Source organism: Ochotona curzoniae, unplaced genomic scaffold (assembly GCF_017591425.1).
Source record: "Ochotona curzoniae isolate NIBS_2020 unplaced genomic scaffold, NIBS_Ocur_1.0 contig_1274, whole genome shotgun sequence".
Classification (NCBI taxonomy): Eukaryota; Metazoa; Chordata; class Mammalia; order Lagomorpha; family Ochotonidae; genus Ochotona; species Ochotona curzoniae.
In genome coordinates, this window is record NW_024465023.1 from 10,507,534 (window position 1) to 10,517,182 (window position 9,649).

General features: G+C 36.7%; 1 pseudogene; it reads left to right on the forward strand.

Annotated features, from left to right (window-relative positions):
- The first annotated feature begins 7,927 nt into the window (after window positions 1-7,927).
- LOC121170519 lies at window positions 7,928-8,476 on the forward strand (annotated as a pseudogene).
- Window positions 8,477-9,649: the final 1,173 nt, after the last annotated feature.

Below are 9,649 nucleotides of genomic sequence, written 5' to 3' on the forward strand. Positions count from 1 at the left end.
AGATCTCAAATCAATGAACTCAGCTCCCACTGTAAGAAGCTAGAATAGAATAAATCAGGCTCAAAATAAGTAGAGGAAAGGAAAATCAAGATCAGAGTAGAAATGAAATTACTGTAAGACAGAAAACAACAGAGAAGAATAGATGAAACAAAAAGCTTTCCTTTTGAGAAGATCAACAAAATTAATAAACTCACAGCCAGACTTATTAGCAAAAAAAAAAAAGCCACAAATTTCCCAAATCAGAAATGACAGAAATCCAATTACTATGGATTATACAAATCTCAAAAAGGATAATTAAGGGAATATAATGAACAACTTTGAGTCAGTAAAATTGACAACACATCAGAAATAAAAAAAAATGTCTTGAATATCACAAACTACAATAGCTCATTCAGGAAGGAACAGATAAAGGAAATACCTCTGAATCTGTAGTTACAAATCTCCCTCAAAAGAAAGTCCAGGCCAGGTGTCTTTGTGAATTCTATCAGGTATTTGGGGGTCAAAAATACCAATTCTGTACAAGTTTTACCAGGATACTGAAAAGGAGGGGCTGCTTTCCAATTTCCTTAGTGAGGCGACAATTACTATTATACAATGTCAGATAAAGACATTGTAAGCAAAGGAAATTACCAAGCAACATACCTCAGATATATGGATACAGAAACTAACAAAATTTCAGCAAATTAAACCCAACGATGCATGAACATGGACAATGAACAAATGGTACTAACTCCAGGGATGCAAATGTGATCAATTGAAATATTAGATAAATAATTTAAAATCAATCAATATAATAGCTTAATATGTGAACAAACTTAAAAATATAATCTTAGTAGTCACAGAGAAAGTATTTGACTTAATCAAATACTTACTCTTGATAAAAATACTCACTGGACTAGAATGGAAGGGAATTTTCTTGTCCTAATAGAGGACTTGTATGAAAAACTTATAATTAGCATCATGATATGGGAAAGGAACTAAGTGTTTTCTTCTTTTATTGACAATGAGAGGAATGTTGAGTCCTAGCAAGTCAAAACAAGCCAGAAAATAAGTAACAGACATTTAGACTGGAAAGAAAGAATAAAAATATTAATCATTAAAATACAAGGTGGTAATTTATGTAGAAAACCTGGTGGAATCTTGAAAAAAGCTTTTATGGCTAGTAATTGAGCTTCTGAAGGTGCCACAGCACAAAATCAGCAAAAAAAAATTTTTTAATTTTATATGTGCTAGTGATGGACGACTGAAAATTAAATGCAAAATATAAACATAATAGTAACAAGAAAAGCAGAAAAAGTGCAGGGATTAAACATAACCACAGATATGAGCCACCATCTGTTGCCTGTCAACATCCATTAGCAGGAAGCTTGATTGGAAACAGAAGCACTGGAACTCAAGCTTAACACATCCTATCTGCCATAGGATACAGATGTCTCAAGCAGAACCTTAACCTGCTACACATTTGCCCACAAACTGTTTTTGAAAGGAAATATAGGGAAATACTTCCATAACCTTTGTTCAAAGAAGGAATTTTGAACATAGCATCTAAGGCACAATTCATAAAAGAGAAAACGAAAAACAGAGTTTCTTCAACATTTAAAATTTTAATATTGATTTAATTAATATTAATTTGAAAGGCAGAGTTACAGAAAGAGAGATCTTCCATCTACTTGTTTATTCCCAAGTGGCCACGATGGCCAAGATTGGGCCAGATTTAAGCCAGGAGCTAGGAGGATTTTCATCTAGGTTTCCATATGGGTACCAGTAGCCAAAGTACCTCAGTCAGCTTCTGATGCTTTCACAGAAGCATTAGCAGGGAATTAGGTAAGCAGTGTAGTGGCAAGGACTCAAACTGGCACCTCTGTGGAATGCTGGTTTTGCAGGTGGTGGCTCAACTCTATACAATGCAGTGCTGGCCCCTAAAATTTCTGCAGTTTAAAAGAAACTGACAAGGGAAGAAAAAGATAATAAGTCACAGACTTGACTACATAATCTCCAAATCATATATGCTAAGAAAGGACTGTTATCACAAATACATAATTTAGGTATTTAAAATATGAACATAGTATTTGCACAAATGTTTCACCAAAAAACATTTATCGCTGACAAATAAGCACATGAGAATATATTCAACATTATCAGCCATGAAAGAAGTGTAAATTAAAACCACACGTCAAAAAATGCAAAAGAGACAAGGAAGGTCATTTAAAAAAGGATGTGTTAATTCATCAAGAGAACACAACAATTGCAAATACATATAATATGCCTAACATTACAACACCTAGATATATGAATCAAATATAATTGATTAATTGACATGGGAAGAAATAAAAAGCAATACAATAATAGTTGGGAAATTTAATATTTTACTTGCAGCACTGGATAAATAAATCATACAGAAAATTAGGAGTTAAATAAACTAAATTTTTACATTTTAGACTGAAGATTTCTAGTTACATTAAAGATGAAGAAAGATTCCAAAAAAATAGCCTAACTTTATTGCTCTAGGAGCTAGAAAAAGAACAAGTTGAACACAAAGTTAGCAGAAGGAAGGAAATAATAAACATCAGAACAGAAATAAATCAAATAGAGAACAGAAAAACCACAGAGAAAAATCAATGAAACCAAGAGTTGTCTCTTTGAAAACAAAAACAAACAAAATCAACAAATCTCTAGCCAGACTAATTAAGAAAAAAGAGGTTTCAAATAAATAAAATCAGAAATGAAACTAGAGACAACAATAGATGCCTCAGAAATGAAAAAGATCATAAGGGATTATTGTGAACAATTATGTACCAACAAATTGGATAACCTAGAGGAAATGGGTAAAATTCTAGAAAAATATAACCTATCAAGATTGAATCAGGAAGAAATAGAGAGCTCGAACAAACCAGTAACAAATAAAAATATTTAAATAATAATGAATAGTTTCTAAAAAAGAAAAACCCAGAACCAGATGGCTTCACAACTGAATTCTACCAGACATCTCATAAAGTACTAACAATCATTCTTAGATTCTTTTAAAAATATAGCGCTAGAAGGAATACTTTTAAATACATTTTATGAGCCCAGCATCACCTTGACTTCTAGATCAGAGAAACGCATTACAAGAAAACTACAAGCCAATGTTTCTAATGAACACTGGTGTAAAAGTCCTCAATTAAATGTTAGCAAACAAAATTCAACAACACATAAAAAAAATTATACCTTATAAGCAAATGAGATTTATCTCATGCCAAACTAGTTTAACATATGTGGACCAATCAATGTTAGATAACACATTAACAAAATGAAAGGTACAAAACATATGATTATCTCAATCTGATACAGAAGAAGCTTTTGACAAAGTTCAACATTCTACCTTTTGTTTTACCTTTAAAATTCCAAGATTTATCTGCAACTACACACACACACAAAGCCAAAGCAATGCTGAGAACGAAAAGTAAAATTAGAGGCATCACATTTTATTTATATTTTTAAAATGTAGCAAACAGAGCAATTTGATATTAGCCTAAAAAGTACCCAAGTGGAACAAAATAGAGAACCTAAAAAAATCCAGATATAGGCACTCAACAAGGATCAGGAATGCATGGTGAAGAAATGGTATCTATTAAGTAAATGGTGCCAGGAAAACTGGATATCAACAGGTAGAAGAAGGAAACTGGACCCTTAACTTACACCATTCCCAAAACTCAACTCAAAAAGTGGTGAAAGACTTAAACGAAAGATCAGAAATCATAAAAATCCCAGAAGACAACACAGGGGGGAAACCCCTTGATATTGGCCTTAGAAATAATTTTTTAAAAATCACACTAAAAACTAAATCTATAAAAGAACAAAAAATAGCATGTGAAGCTGCAAAGCCTCATCTTGGGAAAGCAAACAGTCAAAAAAAAAAAAAAAAGGAAGAAAGAAAAAACACCTTACAAACGGGGAAAATGTTTGCAAACCACATCTGATAATGAGTTAGTGTGCAAAATTTATTAAGAATTCCTACAACTCAATATCAGAAAAACAATAACACAATAAAAAATTTGGCCAACGATCTAAGCAGACATTTCTCCAAAGACATAGAAATGAACAACAGGTATAAAAATCTACTCAACCTCATTAATCATCAGGGAAACGCTAATGAAAACAATGAGATAGTATCTCACACCCATTAGGATGGTTATTTTCAAAAGGATAAAAGATAAACGTGGATGTGTGTGAGGAAAAGGAAACCCAGGCATACTCCTGGTGGGAATGTAAATTGGCAGAGCCATCACAGGAAAAAGTATGATGTTTCCAAAAAGAAGTGAAATACAAAAACTACCATTTGATCCAGCAATCACACCTTTAGGTATACAAAAAAGAAACCAAATCACCACTTCACAAAGATATCTGCACTCCAGTACTCATTGTAGCATTATTTACAATGGTCAAGATGTAAAAACAACTTAAATTTCAATAAATTGGCGGATCCATAAAGAAATTGTGATGCATGTGCACACACACACACACAATGAACATAATTCAACTTTTAAAACGGAGATCCTGTCATTTGCCACAGAATGAATGGATCTAGAACATATTACACTGGATAGGAAACAACGGTACTATATCACTTCACTTCTGCGTGGAAATTTGATAAAATACAGAGGCCAGAATTGTGACACATCTTGTTAAGCTGCTGCCTGCAGCACTGGCATCCCATATGGGTGCTGATTCAAGTTCGGGCTGCTCCATTTCCCATTCAGCTTGCTGCTGATGGCCTGGAAAAAGTAAAGGAAGATAGCACAAATGCTTGGGCTCCTGACAGCCATATAAGAGACCCAGAAGAAGCTCCAGGCTCTGACTCAGCCTGTTGCAGCTGTCTAGGGAGTGAGCCAGCAGATGGAAAGTAGATTTTCTCTCTCTCTGTGTCTTTCTCTCTGTGTATATGTTACTCTGAGTTTAAAATAAATTAAAAAAGTAAATTCAGAAGTCAAACATACAGTGATAGAAAATGAAAAGGTTCTTACCAGGGATGGAGTGGGAAGGAAATTGGCAGATGTAAGTGAAAGATTACAAAGTACCACAGTTAATAAAACTGCACTACATTAGAAACTTTTGTCAAGTAACTAGATTTTATTTGCTCTTATAAGATGATAGGGAAAGTGGTGTTGAGTTGTGGATTGAGCTGCCACTTGGAACATTCACATTCCATATTACAAGGCCTGGGTGCTTTCAGTTCAGCATGTTGATGATATACATCCTGGGAGGCCACAGATGATGGCGCATGTAGTTGGGTCCTTGCCTGGACTAAGTTCTTGGCTCCTGGCTTCCACCTGGCTTAGCCCCAGCTATTGTGACCTCTGGGGATTGAATCAGAATAAACATCTCTATGTGTCTCTCTTAGTCACTCTGCCTTTCAGATAAATAAAAATAACAAATAAAATAAATGGGGCCAGCACTGTGGTGTAGCAGGTAAAGCCACTTTCTCCAGAGTTGGCATCCCATATTGGCACCAGTTTGAGTCCCAACTGCTCCACCTCTGATCTAGTTCCCTACTAATGTGCTTGCAAAAACAGTAGAAGATGGTCCAAGTGCTAGGGCCCCTGCACCTACATGGGAAACTTGGAAGAAGCTCCTGCCTCCTGGATTTGGATCAGCCACAGCCATGTGTGACCATTTGGGGAGTGAACCAGTACATGAAATATTTCTCTCTCCTCTCTCCTCTCTCTCGGTAATCCTGCCTTTCAAATAAATAAACAAATCTAAAACATGAAAAATTAAAAACCAAAGAAAATAAAGTAACTATGTAAATTAATTGGCTACATTATATTGTACTATCATTTTACTATCTACATGAACCCCACAAACATGATACTGAGAACTTCAAGTACATATAATAAAATTTCTTTATAGTTGTTATTAGATAAAAATGGACCTACTTCACCTGGAGATTCACACCACAATTTGCATAGTTTGGGTGTTTTAGATCTTCAGAGTTTTCATTTTTCCTTGGCCATTACTTTCAATTTCCTTCAACATGAAGACCGTCATGGAATATCAACAATCGTAGGTGTCTAGACCATATGATGGAAATCCTTTTGGGGGGAAAATTGTAGGAAGCTGATGTCTGTGAGAACCTATTTTATTCCTAGGAGCAAGCTAAACACTTCTCTTTGTCACCCTGAAGCTAACCAGTTATCTATTGCTGTGTAACAAATCCCATTTTAAACTTTAATGATACAAAACAACTATTGTGTCATTCTCACTAGCTTTGGAGCCAAGGATTCTGACAAGGCACAGTGTGGCTGACTCATTTAAGCTTCACAATAACTGAAGTCTCAGCTAAAATGACTTGAATGACTGATGAAGGTTGGCATGGCTGTTCTCCAGCCCTAACTCTGGGATCATGGCTAGAGCTGTTGGCTGGGTCTACTTGATTCTCCTCCAGATTGTATCTGTTGGGACTGGAATGTCTTTGACGACTTCTTCACTTACTTGTCTGGCGCCAGTGCTTGGAGAGCTAGAATAGTTGGATTTGTCTAGGTGTCTCTGTCTCTACATGCAGCTTGTCTCCATGGCTATCTTGGGCTTCCATGAAGCAAGCTATGGTTTGAAGCAGCTTAGGAAATGTGGTATAACATATCTATTTTTGGAAAATCAACATGCGCATTAATATATAAAAGGACTTGGTATGTCTAACTTTCTCACACATGTTGGACTTAGGAAACCTGTTTTAATGTAAGACCTAGATTCAAACAAATATTGAATGATGTAAAGAAAGGTCTATTATTATTGATGTAAAATGTAATATTACATGCACAGCCTTATTTTAATGGGTACCATCAAACTGTCAAAATTACATGAGACTATTTTCATTACCCAATTAACCATCCAGATGGAAATTTCTTTGGTAAAATGTATGCAGAACATTTTCATGAAACAGAAATTTGTGTGAACAAGGAGACTTTAAATCCTTGACAATCTGTCAGTGAAAAAAATTGTTATATTCTGCATTTTAAAGATTTAGGTGTTTATATTTTAAATGCCCACAGGATGCTAAAGTTTATTAATAAAATAGCTCACACATTAAATTTATTTTTGTTGTCTGGAAGATCATTTTCACACCATCACTTATTTGCTTATATTAAATATATCTTATTTGCAATCAGATAATATCAGCTAATCTCTGTGGAATTTTTCATTTGCCAAGCCCCGTGTGACACCGGAAAATATGACACACCATCATACCTCAAAAGTACAAACATTACTTACAAGAGCTGAGTTTTGCTTATTTCAAGCAATAATACTGTAAAACAAGAAAAAATTAAACTAAAAAGATAATTTCCTAGGGACTCAAAATGTTTTGAAATCCATGTATAGCTTTTTCATAATATCCATGAACTTTTTGAAAGACCATTCATATAATAAAATGATCCGTTGAATAAAATATCAAGCCAAATGCTTCCTATGTTTAAAGAAACCTGTAGAGAGAAAGGAGAAAAAGCTAAGTAGCTGAGGTAGTTTTCATGGCGAGAGGAAGGCCAGACATTTGATAGATGTCAATCAATTGAATTATCACCAAAGTGCAACAAGAACAAGAGCAAGTGTTATGAACCCCGTTTCCCCCTGAACATCTCAGTACTCACATACATTGCCAATGTTCTCTGTTCTTTCTTCCTGTCTCAACTCTCTCCTGTTTGTTTGCCCCTTCATAGCTCATAAAAGCTCTGTCTAGTAGCTGTGTTCCTTCACCACTCAGTTCTTGATGCTCCAGAGCCAGCTCAAGTACCTGCTCTTCCATTAAACAAAGCTGCTTAATAGCTGTGAATCTCTTTTAGGACAAGATGGCAAGTATTGCAGCAGTAAATTGAAACAGTGTCTGAATGTGCAAGGAGGCAGCTGAACCTGATGGACCCCATTTTTAAGAATGACTGTATCGCTTTCCACCAAGATGGCACCCAAGGCGAAGAAGGAGGCTCCTGACCCTCCCAAAGCCAAAGTCAAGACTCTGAAGGCCAAGAAGGCAGTGCTGAAAGGTGTCCATAACCAGAAGATCTGCATGTCACCCACCTTCTAGAGGAACACAACGCAGCACCTGCAGGGGCAGGCCAAGAAGGTGGTGCTGAAAGGTGCCCTCAGCCACAACAAAAAGATCTGTGTGTCACCCACTTTTCAGTGGCACAGGCTGCAGCACCTGCGTCGGCAGTGCAAACCTCCTCGGAAGATCGCCCCCAGGAGGAACAAGCTTGACCTCTATGCCATCATCAATTCCCCCGATCATACAGTCGGCCAGGAAGAAGATAGAAGACAACACACTCGTGATCATGGTGGATGTCAAAGCCAACAAGCACCAGATCAAACAAGCCGTGAAGAAGCTCTAGGACATGGATGTGGCCAAGTCAACAGCCTGACCAGGCCTGATGGAGAAGAGAAGGCAGATACGCGGCTGGCTCCTGATTGTGATGCTCTGGATGTCACCAACAAAAGTGGGACCATCTAAACTGCATGCAACTGTTTAATTCTACATGTAAATTTTTTCACCATAAAAAATTGAATCATAAAATAATAGAGTGAATAAATAAATAAAAAGAATTATTGATCAAGCCCATTAATGGAGTAAAGGTAGATGCCAACGCTTTCTCTGGGCACAAACTGGATATGGAAGGGTAAATTTCAGAACTAGGGGAAAGACTGAATGACTAATATTTAGCGGTTGATTGACTAAACCAGTATAAAGATGAAGCTCTAGTAATATAACACATTCCATTAGTCCCCACATCCTAACTGTTGGTTAGAAAGTAAATTTCCAACACAAAGTTTTGAGGACACCATTCTGCTCTGTTGTAGAAGATATTATTGCTAATATTGATTCAAGATATAAAATGCGGGCCCGATGTGATAGCTTAATGGTTAAAATCCTCACCTTGAACACGCCAGGATCCCATATGGGTTCTGGTTCTAATCCCAACAGCCCTGCTTCCCATCCAGCTCCTTGCTTGTGGCCTGGGACAACAGTTGAGGACAGCCCAAAGCCTTGGGACCCTGCACCCACATGGGAGACCCGGAAGAGGCTCCTGGCTCCTGTGTTTGCATCAGCTCAGCTCTGGCCTCTTCGGCCACTTGGGGAATGTGCTAGAGAACTGAAGAAGATATTCCTCTCTGTCTCTCCTCTTCTGTATATCTGACTTTCCAATAAAAATAATATTTAGAAAATTTGAAAAACAAGCACTGAAAATATAAGCATATCTGAATTGCTATATACTTTGTAAAGCAATTGGATCTGATAGACAGGGAGGTGGTTTGGAGGAGCTATGACTGTCAGCACTGCACAACCACTCCCTGTCATACATCGGAGACACTTCCTATCATGCACCAGATGCCATGACATGTGCTGCAATCTGGCCCAAATTCCATCTCCTTTGAATATTCAATTGAAACCTGCCCACGGGACCTCCCTATCCTATAAAAGGGTGACTTGTATGTTGAAAATTGCAGCATTGATTTTTTTTTCCAGAGCTGCCTCCATTCCAGTATAACTTTGCGTTTTCCCTTTGTCTTTAAATACACCTTACTTCCCTGCCCTCTTTTATCTGTCTCCTCCTTGGATTCTTTTATGCATGGAAGCAAAAATGTGGAACAAATCTAGTGGAGATGAGAAATATCTCTCTTCATC